General features: G+C 38.1%; 1 long non-coding RNA gene across 1 annotated transcript in view; it reads right to left on the bottom strand.

Moving 5' to 3' along the window:
* Nucleotides 1-19,180: 19,180 nt before the first annotated feature.
* The window catches only part of LOC103093306 (uncharacterized), a 57,469-nt gene continuing 53,050 nt past the window's right edge, over nt 19,181-23,599 (bottom strand). Inside the window, exon 3 of the long non-coding RNA XR_464699.3 lies at nt 19,181-19,394. This is a non-coding gene — a long non-coding RNA (uncharacterized LOC103093306). The remainder of the gene's footprint in view (nt 19,395-23,599) is intronic.

The following is a 23,599-nucleotide window of genomic DNA, read 5'->3' as shown; positions in this document are numbered from 1 at the left end:
TGACATGAGTTGACTTCTAATTTTCCTTCATTTTTACCACATAACTGACTCACTCTTCATTTCTGGTCATCATACATTTCATTCATAATATCCTTTATGCTACATCTCTTGCACATTTGGTTGCTAACATGTTGCAGCCTATTCATGCCCACCCAACATTGTAAGGATAAAGGATAAGGGAGAGGAAGAAATACAAAGGTTGGAAGGGAGAACAGCTGCTCCATCAACTCCTGGGAACTAACTAGTTTTGTGGGAAAAGTAGGAGGTTCTTGGGTCTGGAGGAATATCTGGGAGGAGATCTGTGTTTCCCTGAAGTGCTATGAACAATCTGGCTGTGGCAACTTGACTAAGGTAAACCAAAGGATTTTACATCTGGGACTTCAGATTTTGCCTAAGAAGTCAGCCCCAGGCTTGGGGAAGGATTCAGTCCACCTGTGAGTCCTCTCTCCTCAGCCTTTTATTTTATTTTATTTTTAATTTTTATTTGGTCATTTCCAAACATTATTCATTGGAAACAAAGATCATTTTCTTTTCTTCCCTCCCCCCCTCCCACCTCTCCTCAGCCTTTTAGAGACAATCTGGGATATTTAGTTTATCAAGGTAGTCAGATGGTTTTTGGCTCTAGAAAGATCAGGGAGCTGTTAAGGAGGGCTTGAGAAGACCAGAAGAGCGTACTTATGAGGAGAGCATAGAAAAGTGGGTAGAGATTGAGCTTTTTAGAGACAGGGTCCCTGTGGACTTTATCTATCTGTTTCCCTAACCTTCATAAGCTAAATAAACTTGTTTTCCTATAGTCTCAAGAGTTTTGTGCTCCACTGGCCCTGGGTAGGTCCCTAGGTGGATTTCTTCATCACCAACCCATCTAGGTCCCTCCCAATCAATATATCTCCTTTGGGAGATAGTTTTATTTTTCACCATGCATCTCTCCATTGCCATTTAGGTGATCTTAATTTTAATTCTTAACAAATTTTGGTATTCCCTACTCTTAGCCATATAGCAGAATCACTGAAAGTATATCCTTTTTTTATGGGCCTCTGATAGAGAAGCTTTGGGATATTAAGAGAATGCATCAGTTTCCCAAGGGCATTCCAGTTTGCTCCTCTCCTATGAAAAATAAAAAGCTTATTCTTCACACATGGTGTCTATCCGGGATACTGATGGACCAATTCTTATTTGTTATCAGGACAACAGCATATTATAGTCTAGACAACAGGCAGTCTTCATCCACTTGGTTTTTCCTTCAGGGAGAGTTAGTCCAAACCATTTGGAATGATAATGGACCTCATTTAGGAGGCAATGCAATATTCTGGTGCTCGATGCAATCAACACAAGAGCATTTCAAAGAGAAGCAGTTGGAAAACCTCTCCATCAATGGGAGATCCCTGATCAGTACCTTTGGTGGGCATGTGTCTCTGTTTTATGCTTCACTTGACATTAATAGCCATCAAGCCATAAAAGTTATCTCTTCCTATGTCTTTCAAGTGATCTTATATTATTTAGACAAATGCAGGAGAAACATTTTGTTGGAGGAGGGCTTTTAATGCTGAATTTTGCTCTGCTATCATGCTCAAAAAAAAGCAGAAAAGAAAAGATGTGTGAAGTCTCAGATTTCATTTTATATGCATTAACAATAGCAGACTTCTCAAATAGCAAGGCCTTTGGGTAAAAACTGTTTGGGAAATATCAAGGGTTTCACACATCTCTTTCCTTTTTCTCTCTGTTTCTTTCTCTTTAAATGTTTCTCTCTCTTACACACACACACACACACACACACACACACACACACACACATACACACCCCACTCTGTATTCCCCTGGAAAATCTCTTCCTGAAAGAGAACTAAGAGGACAAGAGGAATTGGAAGGGAAAACACACAAATACAATATGAGGCAAGATTTTATTTTCTGCATTTCAACTCTACCTTTTCTACCAGTATTTCTACAAAGGAAAACACAAAGGATCAGGTCATTGCTTTCTCCTTTGCCCCCACCCCCATGCAGTCTGTCACACAGTTTCCAATGCATAGCCAGTCTTCAGTTCAGTGCCTGCCAGTATATGCACCATCTCCCTGACTCAGTATTTCTCTCTTTACAACCAGGGAATTGCTCTTAGAGCTCCATCCTTATTGCAACATAATCCACTCTTTCCCCATTCCCTCTGGAGAAAGGGATACAGAAAGACAGAGAGTGGGAGAAACCAGGGCCCTTATGATTAAATTAGGAGGAACATATTGGACAGAAGCTCGAAATACAGATGGAATGATGAACTACGGTCAAATTCAGACAAGAACTTGTTAGTCTAGAGAGCTAGAGAGGGATTGGGGGTGGGGATACAGAGGGATGTGGGGTTGCTTAGTACATCTATGCATCATCTTATATAATTTGAACAATGGAATAGCTAAAGGAAGAGATGAAAGTGAAATGGAGGTTGTTATATATCCCACCCCATGCCTTGGTTAAGAGTCCCATTAGATGCATGAGAAGGAATACACCAAAGTGTCAATTTACTCAGAGGCTAGGGAATTGACTGTGGAACAGATGCTGAACAGAATGCTAGTAACTTTGTATTTGCCAAAATGTGTTTTTGCCAAGAGTGTCAGTGCATCATGGTGGTGGTTTATAGAGTTGAGCAAGATACCCAGTGAGCAATCAAAGGGCCAATTGGTCCCAGCAACCAACTGTCTTGAAATTTCCCAAAGCAGGAAGAAACCCTAAAGATGAGTGCTACTCTTCACCTGGGAGCACTTTATATTCACTAACTCTTGGACATTCCTTGCCCTTGGAAGAGGTGCTAAGCCATGATGAGAGGGCTTCAATATGTTGGATGATTCCACTCAAGTAGATCTTGAAAATGGTTGTGAACCTGCTCCCATCTCTTTTGTTCCTTCTGAAAGGGAAATGACCCATAGTGATCTATGTCTTGTATTCCATTCTTAATAATACTTCTGATGGAGGCAGCTTGATATTACAATGGATAGAGCACCAGGCTGGAGTTGGAGAAGGAGCTTGGGTTCAAATCTAGCCTTGGGTACTTCTTAGCTATGCGACCCTGAGCAAGTCACTTAACTCTCATTGCCTAGCCCTTGCCTCTCTTCTGTCTTAGAATTGATACTAAGACAGAATATTAGGGTTTTAAGTAAATAAATAAATAATGAATGCTTTTGATTTTCCTGTTCTTAATATCTATAGATTTGACCCTACTCTAGTCATTCCTCTTTCTCTTTCTCCATATCCATTATAACCCTGTAAAATGGATTGAGTTCAGGCCTCTCCAATCTAACATCTATTCATAAGCAAAAGGGGGAAAATAGACCTGTTAACCAGGAAGGGTCAAACCTAATTTAGTTGACCTTAGTAATTCCAAGGAAATTTGGTCGGGGTTTGAGAAAGCTGATGTAAATCATTATGATCCAAATAATTTCCCTACCCACCCACCCTACCAATGTGAATCCAGAGCTGGGTGGCATCCCAGTTCACTTTCCTAAGAACTGGAACCGCAGTACACCAAAATGGAATATATAGCTGCTGAAGGCAGGTTTATCTCACTGGAGGTCAGTAACAACTTGTCAGGATATTAAAGAAGGAAGAAATTCTTGTTTAGTTACGAGGTGGGACTAGACAGTCTCTGAGGGCCTCCACCAATTCTAAAATTCTATAAGTAGATAACTCTAGTATGACCTTTGAGAGACTTCCTGAATTTCCCCCTTTCATGATTTGCCTTAAACTGATAATCACATTGTCAAAAGGAAATCAGATGATTTCAATGTATGCTTCTAAATCACTTATTTGAAGGTCTGCATTTGCTTTACAAAATCTAATGGTCTTTTCTTTAACAAACTATGAACAAAGTGAGATCTCATATTCTCTGAATGTGTCAGCTAATTGTACAATTAAAGATATAGTGCTCCTATGGAATATTATTTGCAAATGCTTTGCCTTCTCATATTTTGATTGAGGATTTTGAATATTCTCATATAGAGATGAGAAAATAAGCCTATGAGCTGGCAATTACTGTTGTCCTTTTACTCACCTCTATAAAATGTGTCCCTCAATCAAACAATAAATTAATAGGCATTTGATGAGAGCTCACTATGTGCCAGCAATTATGCTAGGCACTGGGAATACAAAAGAGAAATGGTCCCTGACCTCAAGGACATCACATTCTTTCACTGAAAAGAAACATTATGTTTTAAAATATTTATACCAGCTCTCTTTGTAGTGACAGAAAACTGGGAACTGAAGGGTTGCCCATCAAATTGGGAATGCCTAAACAAGTTTTGGCATACGATTCTGATGGTATAGTACTGCACTCTAAGAAATGATGAGCAGGTTAATTTTGGAAAGCTATAGAAAGACCTACATGGAATTTTGAAGAGTGAAATGAGCAGAACCAAGAGAACATTATATACAGCAACAGAAATATTATTTGAAGAATGACTTATATATGCCCGCCTCCACAGAAAGAACTGATAAATAGAAATGAGCAAGACATAGTTTTATATATACATCTATCTTTTTGTCAAATGATATGTATAATTAGAATTTGCTCCCCAGGGACTCTCTCTCCCAGCATCCCATTTATGTATCTACACTAAAATACAAATGAGGGGAAGATATAAGTTGTGTGTAGCTCTACCTTCTTGCTCTTTTTTTTTCTGGGAATGTGGTTTGTGGAAGTTGGGTGAGTGCCAGGCAGAAGAATTTTACTCTTGTGGCTTTACTTAGGCTTTCATGCTTTTGTTCTTTTATTTATTTTACTTCAAATGATTATTAATAAATCTTATAAAATATACTTGGAGTTATTGGATATTAATTTAAGTCTTGCAGAAGCCTTCTCTAATAGGGGGAAAGGAAAGAAAGAGGAAGTTGACTAGGGATTTAAATGCAACAAACAAATTAATTAATTTAAGAGAATTCAACATCATACTGTAAAAAGGAATTCTTAATTACTTTTTTAATTTAACAGGGGACCTGGAGGTCCTCTTATCATAGAGATGTATAGGGATAAACCAACCCATAGTGACAGGAAGGAAGAACTGGGGAGCCACCTGCTGAGCCAGTGTCAGTTGCAAGCTGTCAGTTGCTAACAGGAGAGTCAGTTGCTGACAGTTGGTTGGGGAATTGCTGACAGTTGCAGGAAAGTTGACTGCTGGGCATGAGTTGGTCATTAGGGGTTGACTACTAGTAGTGTGGGTTGGCATTTAGTTGCTGGAATATAAAGGTGGGCCAGAGCTTACTGAGAGGGCTTTTGACTTTAGAGTTTAGAGGGCTTTTTGCCTCTGAGATCTCTAGAGAGCAGATCTGTCTCATAGGCAAGGATTTGCTATCAGTTGACTACTAACAGTTTGGTCTGCTATAGAAAATTGATTGAAAGAGTGAGTGAATGGTATCTGTCTATTATTGTAAGGAGTTAGGTAGTTAGTTAATCATTTATAGATAGTGTAAGTTAGATAGGTCTAGTGTTGGCCAGGCAAGAAGAAGCTGTCCTCAGAAGACAGTTAGAGGTAGTTGGGAAATATTAGGAATTTTAGGTATATTTAGAGGATATAAGATTAGTAATCTCTCCTCTTTTCTATCTAACTATATTATTTTACCATCTCTATTTTAATTAAACTAAATTGTTAATTGTTAAAAGCTGCTAGAAGTTTTCTTTTCTATGGCTTAAAGGTATAATATTAATTTACAACTCTACTATGTTCTTATTAAAACTTAAATTATTAAAAGCTGTTCTCTTATTTTTTTCAAAACCTCTATTTTAACTTTTATAAAGCTTTGAATATTATTTCTTCTCCAAAACTGATTTCCTTTAGGTATGTTTTGGGTTTTTTTCACTATTATTGATAATGATAATGATAATAAAAGAAATAACTTGTTATGGAAAACCTAAAGAATCAATTCCATTTTTTTAGCTGTTTATTGCTTATTGCTCTCCTTCTATTTTATCTTCAAAGTGCTCTTGGGAGTGATTTGACTTATTAGGTTGCCAAACCAAACTTTCTACAAATTCATTTTCATTCTACCATGTCTTCAATTTCATTAAATCCTATTCTTTATATTCTCCTATTATCCTTCATTTTACAGTTGCACAAAGTTTTATTGTAAACTGCTGTTGTCTTTGGTTGGCATGTCTCTCCAATTGGTGAAGATAGCAATTATTTGCCAGTTGAAACAGTTTTACAGTTTTCTTGTTATGGCAGTTGCTTTAAATGGTTTAACTTTTGTAGGAAATAATGATTCTTTTGGTCTTCTAATGAGAAATAAGCTCCTAAGCAGAAAAATTCTCATAATGCCAGGTTAGTCATGAGAGTATTGGGGATTATAGTAAACCAAGCTTTTCCCTTCCCAGCCTAGAAAAGAGTAAAGTATATATGTAAAATCATTGGCCAGAAACTTTATCCTTCTCAGAGATAATACCTATTTCTCGAGGATTGTCCCCTTCTTCCGGCTCAATTCCTGCTTATTTCAAATGGATCTTCTTGGATTGGGGAGTTATGAAGCTACAAAAGCAAAACTGAGAGAAAAGAGAGAATTTCCAGCTTATTTATTTTCCTGGTTTCTCATTTCAACACTTATTCTTATAGTGACCCTTTTGTGTCACTATCTCCTCCATACATTTAATTCTTATGACCATTACTAAATTATGAGCTGCTCTTGTCAAGGAATACTACTTAAATACTAATATAAATACCACGGTACCTAGAAGAGGGTTGAGTATGTAGTAATTGTTCTATAAACCTTGCTGTTTTGGATTCTTTCATTCAACCAACAAATATTTATTAAGCACTTACTACAACACATTTATATTGGACTAAGCATGATCAGACATGTAAGGGGATTTAGAGTATGAGCTAAGACTGAATATTAATAGGAAGATATGAGTGAAAGGTAAGAAGGAAAAGAAACAATATTTTAGAAAATAGTTTTGGAGATGGGGAAAGGCAGGGTTTGATACAAAATGAAGATGAAATAGTGGATAGTGAAAGCAAAAAAGGCCAGGTGGAGAGAAACCTAGGGAACAGGTGGAGAAGCAGATGGAAGCTGTTAAGTAGAGGAAGTCACTTCCTGAGTTATGAAAGCAAGAGGACAATTTTGGATTCAATTCAGATTCTTCTCCTTCACTTCCTCCCCCAAAAAGGTCCCACCTAATTTATACATTTATATTCTACTCCACAGAAATTCTCCCTCTTCAAAGAATAATGTGAAGTAATGACTTTTTTTTTAAACCAACTGAGCTACAGATGAGAAGAACTGCAGCATTTCCCACAAATACTGTATTCTGCTCCATGTCATTTTCACATTAAGGAAGGGAGGGAGAAAGACTCTCCTGTTCTGATGGAGTAGCCAAGCTCTCAGGCTCCATTCTATGTATTTTAACTATCTCAGAGCTCCTGCCTTTGGATTATTAAAGGTTATATGTACTCTGAACAGACACAAATCTATACATTCTTTCAATATTTGAAGAACAAACCTTTCTTATTGCTATAGAGAACTAATAGGTGGGATTTTGGTTTTAGTTCAAAAAATAATATCATCTTTGTCTCTAGGCTTGCCTTATTGTTTAGATGTCTTGCTATGAGTTCCTTATTACTGCTCTCTCCCTATTTTCCAACTGTTGGTCTCTGGGAGGTCTAGTTGGTTGCAGGTGATACTGTTGGGCACACCCTGTACCTGAATTGAAACACAGCAGTTCACATGGATATGCCTGTGCACACACTGAGCCATTGCTCAGTGACTCCCATTCTGTGATACTATTTTCATGATCATTTGCTGCAGAACCTCTTTCGCAGAGAGTGTTTTGGAGATCCTTCTATTTCATTTATAAGTCACCTTCATTTCATTTATTTTTCTAAAAGGTTCCTTTGGCTGGACCATGTGGGTAATATGTCAGTGACATGGAAACAAATTCTTTAAAGCAAAATAATCTTTCTTATACTGTTCCCTTTGAAATCCTCAAAATATCTATTAAGCTTCTGTAGATAAATTCTTAAAGAATATGGATAGGCATCTCTTAAAGGAAGAAATCCAAGGGCCCAACAGGCACATATCTGAATCATTAACAATTAGAGAAATGAAAATTAAAACGAGCCTGAGATTTCATCTCACACCCATAAGAATGGCAAAGGTAACAAAAAAGAAATGATTTTTGGAGGAGTTATAGGAATACAGACACATTTATGCATTGTTGATGGAATTGTGAATTGGTTCATCCATTCTGGAATGAAATTTGACACTATATCCCAAGTTACTAAACTCTGCATACCCACTGACACACTGATTCCACTCTACCCCCCCCCCAAAGTTTTTAAGTGATAAAAAGACCTCTATGTACAAAAAGTTTATAACAGCTCTTTATTGTTAGAAAGAACTGGAAATTGAGGAAGTGCCAATCGATTCAGACATGGCTGAATAAATTATGGCATATGAATTAATTGAAATACTATTGTGATGTACAAAAGGATAAAGGGATGGTTTTAGAGAAATCTTGGAAGAGTTGTATAAAGTGATATGAAGTGAGCAGAACCATGGGGAATAATTTGTACTATTAAAACAATATTGCAGAAATGAACAATTCTGAAAGACTTAAGAACCCTAATCAAGAAAATGATCAATGGTGGTTCCAGAGGAATGATAAAGAATGCTATTCACCCCATGATAGAGAGATAATGAACTAAACAGGAAGAATGAGACATATTTTTGGACAAGGCTAATATGGAAATTTGTTTGGCTTGAGTATGCATATTTTTACAAAGAATTTGTCTTTCTGTTTTTCTTTTTCCCAGTGTGCATGTGTGTGGGAGGAGGGAAATGCTTGTTAATTGAAAAATATGAAACTTAATTTTAAAAATTCTTTGAAACACAGTTTCTAGTTATTCCCCTTGGGCACAGCAGAACAAATTCAATACCCCTTCCATATGACGCTTCAAATACTAGAAGACAGCAATCATGTTCTTCCAATCTTTTTTTTTCCATGCTCAACATCAGTTTCTTCAAATGATCCTCATTTATCACAATCTCCACTTTGTAGAAGGCACAGTGCTCTTCATAAAATGGGAACTAGCTCTTTAGAGAATTGGAAATAAACATTTGGAGTAACCTACATAAAAAGATGAGGACCAAGGACAGAAACCAGGTTTTTCCCCCCAGTGTGCATCATTGCTTTACCCTTAGACAGACAGGATTGATGGTAGTTCAGTGATGACACTGAAGAATTGTAAGAACCTCAGTCATAAAAGGAACATTCAGTTCTTTTCATATCTCAGTAGCCAGCCTCAATCACTTTTATAGAATTTTCTTGATTTAGGAATCTCCCATCTGCTGCTATCTCCATTCCCACTTCCCATTGGGGCTTATTTTTTTCCATTGTCTTGGGACCTCCCTCCTGCCTCTATAATTGCAGTTCTTAGAGTTACTCTTTTTGTCTGATTGTTTACAGTGACTAGAAGAGTGCTACACCATCCACTGTCCCACCTAGATTTATACTTTTCTGAAAGGAATTACTATCTGATGAAATGATACAAATAAAATTCATTACACCATAAAATCAGGGAGGTTTGACTTACTATAGTTTAGGATTATGATGTTTTTTTCTGCTGCAGATAATGCAAAATGGATTCATATCCTGCTTAACAGTTCCAAATTCAAAATGAAAGAGAGAGAGACAGAGAAACAAAAAGAGGGACAGAGACAGAGTAGGTGGGAGTTGGGGAGGAGCAACATGGATGGGCACAGGATTTGAGTTAGACGGCCAAGGTTTGAATTTGGGCTCTGTCACTTACTACCTTTATGACTTTGAGCAAATCATTTACTATCTCTCTGGACCCAGTTTCATCGCCTGTAAAATAAAGATATTGGACTAGATAACCCATGAGGACTCTTCCCATAAATCTATGTCCTTGAGATCCCTTGAGATAAGCAAAACCTATAAGTGTGTTCTCGTCTCTTCTTCTTATCCATAGGTACAATAATTTTCTATCTCTAAATTATCATTGGCTCCCTATTGCCTGTGAAGTAAGGCTAAAATTCCTTTGCTTGGCCATTCCCACTTTCATTTCAGGCAGATATTTCTCCATTGTCTTGGGACTGTCCTGCCTCCATACTTTCAGTTTCTAGAGTCACTCCTTTTGTCTGATTGTTCACAGTGATTAGTAGAGCTAGGCTACACTATCCATTATCCTATCTGGATTTATGCTTTTCTGAAAAGAACCACTATCTAATGAAATGATACAAATAAAAATCATCACATCATAAAATCAGAGAGGTTTAGGTTATGATACCCCTAATCTAGTGCCAATCTAACTTTCCAACTTCATTTCCTTCTTCCCTTCATGGTCTCTGCTCCAGGCAAACTAGACTGCTCTCTGTTCTCCAGAGCTTCACTTGAGTGTCCCCTTCTCATGAATAGTGGGGTGAGAATCAATTGATCAAAGGGCAGCAACCCTCCAACTTATGCCTTTGCTTATCATTTCCCTAGGCTCAAAACGTTCCTCTTTTCATCTTTACCATCGAATTCTAAACCATCCATAACACTTAAATCAAATGCCACTGTCTCCCTGATCCCCCTGATCATTAATATCCTATTTTCCCCAAACACTTTACAAATTTTACCCCTTTATTAAAAATAATAGTCAACTGGCTCTTTGTTTATATACCCTATTCCAAGGCCATTCTCTAAGCTTCTAACTTCAATCAATGCCAACTAACCTAGCATCCCTTCTAGTGCTAAGCACCTTGTCATGTAGACAATAGACATTTATTATGCATTTGAGGAATTGAATCTCTTAGGGAGATAGATAGATGTTTTGTTGTAGGTTTGACCCCATTTGGGGTTTTCTTGGCAAAGATACTAGAGTGGTTTGCCATTTCCTTTTCCAGGTCATTTTATGACCTGGAAACTGAGGTCAAACTGGGTAAAGAGATTTATCCAGGGTCACACAGCTACTAAAGATCTAAGGTAGGATTTGAACTCAGGAAATGGAGTCTTTCTGACTCCAAGCCTGGAAATCTATCCACTATGCTACCTAGCTGAGAGACAGAGACAGAGACAGAGACAGAGACAGAGACATGCATACATACATATGTACATACAGAGATACCTAGAGAGACAGATAACATTTAGTGAGCACTTGCTATTTGCCAGGCAATGAACTAAGCAATGAGAAAATAAATGAAAGGAATCAGAGTAATAATCCTTTCCTTCAGAAAGTTTTTATTCTAATGGGGAAGGCAGCATCCTTAGATGATCTTTTGGCTTTCTTTATATTGTTAGCCTTAGCTCAGTGCCTATTATATAGAAGATGCTTAATAAATTCTTGTTAAATGACTCACAGTTATAATATCTGGAATGCAGAATCTAATATTTAGAGATGAAAGGATCTTGGAGAATATAATGTTTATTCTCTTTGTTTGAGAAACGAGGAGTTGGGCTTTGTACCCAGGTTCCCTGACCCCAAATTCAATGGTTTTCCCACTATACCGTGGAAGTTAAGCAACTTGTTTCAGCTCACAAAGCTCACACAAACTGAAGGCAAGATTAAACCCTGGCACAGTGATTTCTCATTTATTCCTTTCAACTGTTGTATTGCCACCCTCCATCTATATCTAGTAATTGTTTGTTAAAATGACTATCTTTACTACCCTTTCCTAAGCATTTCTCTTTACTTAAGTAAGTGCACTGGGTTTCCCACAACTATGCTTTCACTTCTGTGCCTATATTTGATTCTCTGTGCTCGTCTTTATCTTTGGCCAGCCAGGTAAAAGTCTTCATTGAGAAGCCCTTGGAGTCTATGAAGGCAATGTTCTAGGTAGGGCACTCAGAAATATAAGATAGGTTTCTACCATACTCAGTTCAATGATCTTATGGCATTTTTATTGCTGTGGTCTATTGATCACAACTATCATTTATTCTCTTTTGTCTGACCCTGATTTAAACTGTGGAGGGAGAAGCTGAAATGGCTGTATAATTCATTATATTTCACTTTGCTACAAAATCGATATAAACATTTCAGAAAATATAAAAATCTTCAGAGCATACTGCACACCTATAAACCAAGTTCACATTTACAACAGCTCAGATTTATACCGTGCTTTATAAGTTACAAAGTACTTTCCTCAAAATAACCTTATAAGTTAAAGTATTATCCCCATATTATAGATGAGGAAACTGAGACTTAGAGAGGTTAAGCAATTTACTTTTGTTAAAATTCAATTTTATTTTATTTTCAGTTCCAAATTCTCTCCATTCTACATCTCTCTTCTCATCCCACAGAGAAGGCAAGAAAAACAAAACTGTTAAATATGTATATAATGTAGTAAGCAAAGAAAGATTGCAAAATGATTCTTTCCCCATCAATAAACTTAAAATATTTAGATGTTTCCCTCTTGTCTCTTTTCCTTAAACAATCCATAATAACAATAGTCAAGAAAAACAAATTCCCACATTAGTCAAACCTAAAAAGAAAAAAGAAAACATGCACCAGTCTGCTCTCCAGGTCCAGCAGCTTTCTGTCTGAAGGTAATCAACTTGTTTCATCATTAGTCCTTTAGAGTTGTGATTGGTAGTTGCATAGATCAGAGTTCTATAATTTACTTGCTTTGGATAAGTCAATCTCAGCCATCGGAGAGTTTCTAGTTCTCTACCCCAAACTAGTAGAAATCTGTGGTCCCACAAGCATTACAAACTTAGATTTGAATTAAGGGAGGAAAGCAAAATGATAGAGTATGTAAGGGCATGGGATCTCTAAGCCAGAGTTCTTAGATTTGAATCCTTCCCTTTACCCTTTACTGCCTGTATCTCTCTCCACTGTGGTCCATCTTCCACATAGTCACCAAAGTGATTTTCCTCAAGTTCAGCTCTTACCATGTTATCTCCCTGCTCAATAAACTAAAATGGTTCTTTATTACCTCTAGAACCAAATAAAAAGTCCTTTCTCTGCCATTTAAAGCTCTTCAGAAGACCTATATAAACTAATGCAAAGTGAAATGAGCAGAACCTGGAGGACAATTTCATAGTAATAACAATACACTAGGGCATTCTTATCCTAAGTTTCACTTTCCTCAGTTTCTGTTATCTGAGCCCAGTCCTAAGTGCTGTAGGTTTACCCAGAAGCCTGGAAGGTCACTTGCAGTAGCCATCTGCCCCCCTCCCTCCCATAGTATTCTCCTCTGCTTCTACTTTAACTTTTTTTTAAAGTTTTTGCTTTTGTGGGAGGGGGTGGGAGTCCAAGGATTGCCAAGCAAAGGGGCAGGGGCAAGGAGAAAGGGCACATAGATATGAGAGTCAGCAAGTGTTTGCTTCTATCTGCAGTTTCAACCATCTGCTGTAGTTCTTGGTTTGTTGTAGAGACCAGCTTGACAAGTTGGATCATTCACAATAGAAGTCAATGATTTACAGGATGGAGACAGTGGATGACGATTACCTCAGTGGCTCTAAACAGAGTTTTCTATAGGCTGATAAATCAATATGTCAATGTGTAACCATCTAACCAAACCACACATAATTCCTTCATCAGTAATTTCTTGGAAGAACAATATTTGGGGAGAGGAACTCAAGGTTGAAGTCGCAAGTGAGGAGTATGCTATGTGTCTGGCTGTTTCTAGGCTATGGTTACCCAGAGACTGCAAATTTGGGGTCTTTTAGGCTTTTCCAAAGCTTTGCTTGATGGAAGCCCCTGCTGTTCTCATGCTGTCCCCACAGCTTGTATCCCTGTCCCCCATCTACTGTATTAAAGATAATCAGTTATGAAAGATTTAGGAATTCTGATCAACACAATGACCAATCTCAATTCCAAAAGATTCATGATAAAACATGCTATCCATAGAGTCAGAGATAGAGAATGAAGTGTAAATTGAAGCATATTTTCCCTCTTTTGCTTTTTTTGTAAAAAATAGCTATTTAGAAATTTGTTTTTCATGACTACATATTTATAATGGATTTTGTTTTTCTTACTTTCTCAATATATGGGGAGAAGAAAGGAAGGAAAAGAATTTGAAACCAGAAAAAAATTTATTTTTGCTTTAAAAAAATCAATCAATCAAAATTTTTAAAAAATTAAGCTCTTTGCAACCTAATCCCATCCTACTTTTCCAGCTTTACTATAAATTGATCTCATCCACCTATTCTGTGGTTTAGTCAAACAAACTAGCCTTCTTGCTGTTTCTGGCATAATAAGAACTTCAAATGAACTGTCTCCCTCCTCAACTTGGCCTTTTGGAATTTCTGGTTTCCTTTAAGACTCAGCTCAATCCAGGTCTTTTCTGTCCCTTTTAGAGTCTGATGCATTACTTGCAAGGTTATTTCAAATATATTTTGCACATGGAAATATCTCCCACCAGTCCCAGAATATAAACCTTTTGAGAGCTGAGTCTTTTTTTGCTTTTGTTTTTGAATTTCTAGCAGCTAGTACAATTCCTGGAACACTACAGATACTTAATCAATGTCTATTGATTGGTTTTGTAAACTTGTGCATGTTTCTTAACATCTTTGGGTCTAAGTTTCTTCATCTGTAACATGAGGCAGTTCAATTAGGTGGCCTCTAGGGTCTCTTCCCACTCTGTCTCTAATCATATGTTTTGACTGCAAGCCATTTTGCTTTATATGATACATACCATGCTTCCTGTCCCATCTGCTTATTTATGTTTATATGAAGTATTTCTGTGTTGGATTTGGTACCAGAGGCCCTGGTATTGTCCCTTATTATCTGTGTGACCTTGGATAAGTCACCTTACTTTCCTGGGTCTCGGTGCCCTCATCTGTAAATGAGGGGATTGATTGTTTAAATCCATCAAAGTGACAGGCTCTGAGATTTGTTTAAATCTATCATTTTTTTTTCCAAAAGCTTACCTTCCATCTTAGAATTAATACTATGTATTGGTTCTAAGCCAGAAGAATGGCAAGGCCTAGACAATGGGGGTTAAGTGACTTGCCCTGGGTTACATTGCTAAGAAGTGTCCACTGAACCTTCTAGTTGCTCCCTCTGGAGTAATTTTTCCAGAGCCAAGCCAGCTACATCCCCAGGCGTATTTTTTCTCTAATGGTATTAGCTTGACCCCTCATTGCAGTTTGTTGCCCCACCACCATTAATGACTGCTAGTAATTAACACACTATTTCCATCAAACTAATTAATATTAATTAGCTTTAAAGGGATTTTTATTTTTAAGATAAAGAACAGAAGTACAAAAGGTTCCATTCATCAAATTGAAGGGTTGGACACATTCTCTTATACCATTTTGGTCAGTGGGGAGAGTGGCCTCAAACTCAATGGAGTTTCTATACAGCGTTGGCCATAATGAATTCACATCCAATTGTGCAGCATGGCTGCTAGATGACACTCCACATCTCTGCTCCTCCTCGGTGGGGTCCCAAAGGTCACTTTTCTTCCTCCCCAGTCTCTCAGCTATCTGCAAAACTTACTCCCAGACTCCTTGGTGACTCTTTCTCCCAACCTTTTGAAGATCACAAATTGCATAGCTTGCAATCTCCTTTACCAAGAACATGAAAGAACAAACACAAAGCACCGGGGCCATATTCTCAGACTTCATGTTGGCTTCAGATGATTTCTCCCTATACAGCAGAAGATGATCTGGGAGGAAAATGTCAGTCAAAGAGTGTAGGTCCAGATCAACCAGCACCTTTTGAATATGCCCCAATTTTGTACCTATACCCAATCAGTGAGCCTTTTCTGTGTCACAGGGTTAGTGGAATAACTACAGAATGTCAGAATGTTTGTATTTACTTTTGAGGGCTGAGTTCATTATCCTGTCCACTGTTAGTCTATGACGTTCATGTATAGGCATACTTCATTTTGTTACACTTCATAGAGAGTGCATTTTTTTTACAAATTGCAGGTTTGTGGAGGATCTACGGCATTCAAACCTATCGGCACCAGTTTTCTAACAGCATATACTCACATCTTGTTTCTATGTCACATTTTGGTTATTCTCACAGTACTCCAAACTTTTTCAATATTATTATATCCATTATAGTGATCTGTAATCAGTGGTCTTTGACATTATTATTGTAATTGTTTGGGTGTGCCATGAACAATATCCATTCAAGACAGTGAACATAATCAATAAATGTTATTTGTCTTTTGACTGTTCTATCCACCACTGTTCCAGTCTCTCTCCCTCTCCTCAGACATCCCTCATCCTTGAGACACAACAATATTGAAATTAGGTCAATTAATATCCTTATTAGCTTCTGAGTGTTCAACTGAAAGGAAGTGTCACAGTTCTTTCACTTTAAATCAAAAGCTGGAAATAATATATTAAGTTTAGTGAGAAAGGTAGGTTGAGATAGACCAAAAGTGAGGTTACCACCCTCATCAACAGGTATCACTATCAAGGCAAGGTCTTCCATCAGCAAAAAGATTATGACTCACTGAAGGCTCAGATGATGATTAGCATTTTTTAGCAATAAAAATTTGTAAAAATAAGTCATATATTTTAAGACATAATACTATTGTATACTTAATAGACTACAGTATAATGTAAATATAACTTTTATATACATTGGGAAGCCAAAAAATTTCATGTGACTTGCTTTATTCCTATATTTGCTTCATTGAACTGGTCTGGAACCAAATCTGCAATATCAGCTTCCAAAAATTCAAATGTCAAAGTCATGTCTGCAGATAAATCCCAAATTTAGATATTCACTCCTCATTTCTCTTCTGAGGTCCATCATCAACCGCCTACTGGTTGTCTGCACCTGGATATCCTAAGGACATCTCAAATTCAATGTGTCCAAAACAGAATTCATTATCTTTCCTCCTAAACTTAACCTACCTCCAAACTTTCCTATCTCAATTCATGGTACCATCATCCTTCAAGGAACCCAAGTTTACAACCTTGAAGTCATACTCAACTCTTCACTTTTCCCCACATTTCATTTCCCACCCCCTCATCACCCCCTCCAAATAAGCAATTGCTCAGTATTGGTGATTCTACTTCCACATCTTGCTTTCATTCCCTTCTCTCCACTCATGTGGCCATCATCCTAGTTCAGGTCCTCATTACCACTTATCTGTGATACAACTTAACCTCTTTGTTTCCAGTTTCTTCCTATCCTATTCTTTCTTCAGAGAGTAGCCAAATTGATATTCCCAAACTACAGATCTGATTGTGTCATGCCACTGCTCACAAAGCTTCTGTGGCTCCCAATTGCCTCTAGAATTAAATATAAACTCCTCTGCTTGGCATTCAAAGTCCTTTGTAATCATACTTCAATTTCTCTTTCCAAATTAATCTCATTTCCTTCTCTTCAAGTTCTCTACATTCCAACTAAATGAAGCAACTTGACCTTTCCTATACTTGACATTCCATCTCACCTCTATGGCTTTGCATGTTCTGTTTATTATTCCTAGAAGACTTTCCTGCCTCACATTTACCTCATGGGAGTCCCTAATTCCTTTCAAAGTTCTGCTGGAGGGCTACTTCCTATTAGATGTCTCTCCTAATTCCAACAATTGAATACCCTCCTCAAATTACTTTAAATTTATTTCACCTATATCTTATATTCACTTAATTGTGTTTGTATTGTTTCTCCACATAGGATATAAGCTTCTTGAAGGCAGACGCTGATTAGTTTTTTTAAAAGCCCTTATCTTCTGTTTTAGAATCCATACTAAATATGAGCCACCTCGCTGACTCCAGATTAATTTTTACTTTTGTATTGTTAGTACCAAAGATAACGATAAGCAGTATACAATTAGTGCTTAATAAATGTTCATTGAATTGGGAAAATTGTGGTTAAAATCTATTAGTCTGGGGCAGCTAAGTGCAGTGGATAGAGTCAGGAGGTCTTGGGTTCAAATGTGACCTCAGATATTTTCTAGCTGTTTGACCTTCCCTGGGCAAGTCACATAAAGCCCATTCAGGCTACCCTTTAGGTAATTACTTCACTTGGTAAGGCTAGCCCTTCTGGTTTGTTTGCCTTGGAACCAATACACAGCATTGGTTCCAAGACAGAAGGTAAGGGTTTAAAGAAAAAACAGGGGGAGCATTTTATATTTGATCTTGATGGTAATAGGGAGTTACTGAAGTTTCTGAGTAGGCAGTGACATGGTTAGACCTACTCTTTAAGAAGATCACTATGGCAGCGTAGTGAAAAATGGTTTCTAATGGGGAGAAACTTGAGGGAGGTTATGGCAGTGGTCCAATCAAGAACTAATAAAGACCTGCACCAGTTTAGGTAGTAGAAAGATCAGGGACTCAGGCAAGGAAGAATATGCAACAGAAAGACTTTGAAACAGCCATCTACCCTACACAGAATGCCTTCCCTCTGCTTCCTTCTGTGTAAGAGAGTATCCCAGAGGATGGAGACAGAAATGGACAAGAGGATGTACCAGTCTAGGAAGGGAGTCAGGGAGAAATCAGGGGTGAAGATATTTTTGGAGAGCTTCCATACCTTAACTGACTCAAAGCTAGGTCATTTGTGGGGACAGGTACCGTGTTCAACTAACACAGCCCCAAGATAAATGGACCATTTTCAACATCCTAAGGGTCCCAAATCCCTGCCCACATTTTCTTTCATCAGTCCTTCCCCAGTTATTTCACTTCGTTTCAGAAAGGGCAAATGCATGAAGCTTTCTCCAGCCAGATGCCTAGAACCACAAGTTCACAATCCCTTTGGTATAATGGTCTGTCCAAACAAAAGGAGGGGTCATTTCCCTCAAGATTCAGATCACACAACTGCCCATTCAATTAAAAATACAAAGAGGTGGCAGCTTGTTCTTAGCACCCATTCCTCCCACTCACTCCACAGTCCAAGCTGGGCCCTGCCTTGTCTTTCTTTGTTTGCCTGTACAAACGCTGCCCCCTTCTCTGGCCATCTTTTATTTCAGTCAGCATGTATTCAATGAGCTGTTTTGTAGTCTGAGCAAAGGGCCACGCAAACAATAGGCTAGAGGCAGAAATTTGCATAGGAACCAGGAGAGGCTTAGATATGGGAGTAAACATGAATTCTGCTGTGCAGGGGGAGGCCCAGAAGCAAGATGGACATTAACCGTGTCCAGACACTTACAGTCTTCCATAAAACATTACTTCTCTATGTCAGGATCTATTCAGGGTTCTAGAAAACTACTGAGGAGGTGACACAGTTAGACCTTATTCCTTATTAGACAATTCAGAAAATATTCTCATTTTGGTGATCTAGACTCTCCCACTACTCTGACTCTAGTGACAAGGCAGCTCTTGCTGATGCTACATCAGCTCTTTGGCTAAGCATTCTATACAAATTTGAGCCCAATTGGCTACCTGGGAATGAGCCACCAGGCTGGCATGGAACTAGGGACACTAGAGATCGCATACTTATGCTGTTTTGGGCTGGCTTCTGTTCTCCTCCCATTTCTCTTCAATATTACCTGCCTCCCTCTCTGTGCTGTGATCTACTCATCTGTAAAAAAAACAAAAAAGAAAAGGAAAAAAATTGGGTAGGTATGGATTCAAAGGCCTGTAGGGGTCTTCCAAGTCTTAAATCTATGATTCTTGGAAGATGTATAAATAACTATGATATGATGTAGAGTGAATAAGAAAGAGGTCCCAGAGATTTGAGAAGGGAGAGGTTCCTGGATCATGAGTTAGACCTGGAAGGGAACTTAGACATTATCTGGCCCCATCTTCCCTTTTTTAACTAAGGAAACTGAGGCTAGGACATTAAATGACTTGCCCAGCAATAGATCAACATCTCTTCCCTGTTGTAGACTCCTCTGAGCCCCAAGGAATGAATCTCTGGAGATAGAGTCTGGGGGCTGATAGGGCTCCTGGCACCCTCCTCTTATTGATCAGTACTAGGAGAGTCATGGAGGAGTGACAAAAGTGGGTGTTGAGAAAACCTTGCTCTACCTCCTGGAAAACAGCCAAGGGTTATATACAGCCCTCTGAGCTACCTGTCAGAGGAACCAAGAGCTTTTCCACATGAGCACTTCTTCAGGAGGGAATCAATAGCCCTTCCTCTCCTGGCCCCTGTAAGACCTCAGGGACCATCTCTGTGTAGGTTCACGACTGCCTATGGGAAAGAGAATTAAGTGGGTTGTTCCACTGTTTAGTCAGAGGGGACTATTTGAATGTTTTAACAGACACAGAACCATGGGGAATTGGCTGACTACTGGACTACATGGCAATCCTGGAAAATTGCATTCTTTTAAGGCTAGTTTGAATTTAACAGGAAAAAATGTCAGTGACTGAAAGCAGAAAATATGGGTCTTACTCAAAACAGAAACGGTTAGCGTATCTCTGATAATGTTGGTTATCAGACTATAGATCTGCCTAAAATATAAAGCAAAGTCCTAGGTCTAATAATGGAGTCAGCAAACACAAAGGGTTTATAGTAGATAGCATAAATGTAACACAGCGATATGGATTGAAAAAATAATATGAAAGAGAACATTTTCTATACAGAGGTAAATATTATCTCTTTGGGGTTCAAATCTAGTAGTGGTATTGCTGGATCAAAGGGAAGGCAGTCTTTTAAAGCCCTTTGGACATGATTCCAAATTGCCTTCCAGAATGGTTGGGTAATCACATTTTAGAAACTGAGCAATACCTTTAAGAATTCCAACTAATCTCTGCCACCAAAGCTCATTTTAAATATGTCAATATTCTCTTAATGACACTATATGGCTGCAAATCTTGAAAAACTATTATCTTGAGAGATTCAAAATTTCAGGGTATGTAAGAGGCAATGGAAAGATACATAGCAGAGTATAAGCAGGCTACAACTTATTAACAACAATGACATGTGTGCCAGAAAACACATAAAAGATATGACCAAGGATATATATGACTCAAAAAGATGGGTCAATTAGGTATTGAGAATGAGTAATAACAAGTGTGACTTTTAGCTTAATGAAATTTTAAGACATATAAGAACGTTTCCAGAACATTGAGCAGGCCCATTATGGGGGATCTCTGGAAGAGCATAGACAATAATGGCAATAAGATAACAAAGCACGGATGGGTCACCATCTAAGACTCTTTTGAGAAGATACACATTGATGAGATTATGGATTTCTTAATCATTTGTCAAAGTAGCTCAAAGTACTATACTAGGTACTAAGGGAGATGAAAAGATAATTAATATAGTCCCTACTCTTATAGAAATTTATAGTATTGAAGAGAAAAGAACATCTATTCAAAAAATCCATAGTGAGATAATAATTTTATTATAATAATCCTGAATATAATGCAATAAATGAGGTGCAAAGTACCATGCAAATTCTGAGGAAATCAAATGAATTACTAATGGAGAGAATAAATCCATAAGCAATTATTAAGCTCCTACTATGCCAGATACTGTGGTTCTAGGGAATATAAATACAAAGAATGAAAGAATCCCTACACACAAAGAACTTACATTTCAATAAGAGAGAGAAGTATGTATATATGTAAAGAATAAAGATGATGAAAATAAGTACAAGGTAGTTAGGAAGGGCAGTAGTAGTTGGTGAGATCAGAAAAATATTCCTCTCAGAAGTGGTGGTATATGATCTATGTCCTGAAGGAAGAAAGGGATTCTAGGAAGCAGAGGGGAGAAAGGACATTAATTCCAGGCATGAGAAATAGCCAGTGCAAAGGCATAGAAACTAGAGATTGAGTGCCATGAAAGGAACCTAGAAAATAGTCTGTTTGGTTGGATCACAGAATATAGGAAAAGGAATTATATACCAAGTGGCTGAAAAGCTAAATTGTAGTCAGGTTATAAAGAACTTTAAAAAAGTTAAATGGAGCAAAAAAGTATAGTAGAGAACAGGAGAGGGGCGTCAAAACAATGGAGGGAACTGTTGCCTCTTTCAGAGTAAAGAAAATAGACAATGAGAAAGAAGGGATGGAATGGGTAGGGGAGAACGTGGTGGCTGTTCTTGGCTACTATTGATTTAGAACTATGATTTACCAAAAGAGTTGCTAAAGTATAGGACCTTTTATCCATCATCCATGGTAGATCTGGAAGTATTTCTGGCTCCAGGAAAACATGAATTTTTCAGTTTTTAGTCTGCATTGGTGATTGGGGGAGCACAACTTGAACTTCTGCTTTCAGAACCAATATCTACAAGCTGATTGTACAGGCTGGCTGGATTTAGAAGCACACACACCACTCTATGTTCTCTCTTCTTTTGTTTTATTTTAATTCCTCCAGGGAGGGAAGATAGATAACCTTTCAATAATCTGAAATTCCAATAAAAAGAAATACTCTCTTAGAAGTACACAGTGTTTGTAGAGGTTTTCAAATGAAGTAGACTCTACAGATTTGCATTATTACCCCATCTCTATGTTTGCTTTGGAAGTATTGAGGAAAGTAATATTAATAGAATGAAAGGTCACCAACCCATGAGAGTTGCTTTTAGTTAAATATATTTGACATCACAGTTTCCCCATTGAAACCTTACATATTAAAGAATTGATAACATTTGGGGGCAGGTACAATTATAATTTAACATGAGGAAAAGAGTGATTCTAAATTCTAAAAGAATGGAGATCAGTATATCAAGCCATAAAACTCTCTCCTCTCTTTCTCTCTCTCTCTCTCTCTCTCTCTCTCTCTCTCTCTCTCTTTCTCTGTCTGTCTGTCTGTCTGTCTCTCTCCTCCTACTCCTCTTCCTCCTCCCTCTACTCTCTTCCTCTCTGTCAAACCTACCCACCTTCTCTCTCTCTCTCTCTCTCTCTCTCTCTCTCTCTCTCTCTCTCTCTCTCTCTCTCTCTCTCTCTCTCTCTCCCCTCTCTCTCTCACTCTCTCTCTCTCTCTCTCTCTCTCTCTCTCTCTCTCTCTCTCTCTCCCCCCTCTCTCTCTCACTCTCTCTCTCTCTCTCTCTCTCTCTCTCTCTCTCTCTCTCTCTCTCTCTCTCTCTCTCTCTCCCCCTGCCCTTTTCTCTATCCCTCTCCATTAAATGTCAAGTGCCAAAGCAAATCTCAGTGATCTAGCCTATACCTGACCAAGGCGAGTTTGGCTCCATGCTGACCTCTGAGTTTGAGAAGAGAATGGATTTGGAGACTTCAACCCATCCTGGAGCTGAGCTTCACACCCAGAGATGCACTAACCTTGACATGTTGTAAGTCTCTACCAAAGGGCCCTGACAAAAGAAGGTAGAATGGCAGAAATAGAATGTCATTGGGTTTCTGGAATTCAGTGGTTTTCTGACTCTAAATCTAGACTTTTCCCATGATAGTTCCAAGTCTGTTAGACATAACCTTCCTGAGAACAAAAAAGCACTAAAGACATAGGAATTCTGAAATGAGACTTGTATATACCTTTTATATTGCTAGTTATATTTTTAAACCTTAACTTTGTAAAAAATAGACTCGAATACAGGACTACAATCCCCACAAGCCTTTGCACCACTTCCCCAAAATGCTTTGTAATCTCATGGGAATTCTGAGGTGGGCTGAGATCGAGGAAGGATTTAAGCTGGTGGCAAAGGTTTTTTGGGCTCTCTTTTGGGCTTCTGTTTTGGAGCAGATGCATCTCTTCTGTGATGTGAGGTTATCTGGCCTAGGCCTCTGGCCTAGGCATGTGTTTTTTCTTATTCTGTATTTTCTTTAATCTTTAACCTTTAATAAACCTCTAAAAATACATAACACTCCTTGCAGAGAGAAACTAATTTCTAC

Source organism: Monodelphis domestica, chromosome 3 (genome assembly GCF_027887165.1).
Source record: "Monodelphis domestica isolate mMonDom1 chromosome 3, mMonDom1.pri, whole genome shotgun sequence".
Lineage (NCBI taxonomy): Eukaryota > Metazoa > Chordata > Mammalia > Didelphimorphia > Didelphidae > Monodelphis > Monodelphis domestica.
Note: the sequence above shows the minus strand (reverse complement) of the source record. Positions and strands in the feature narration are given on the sequence as shown.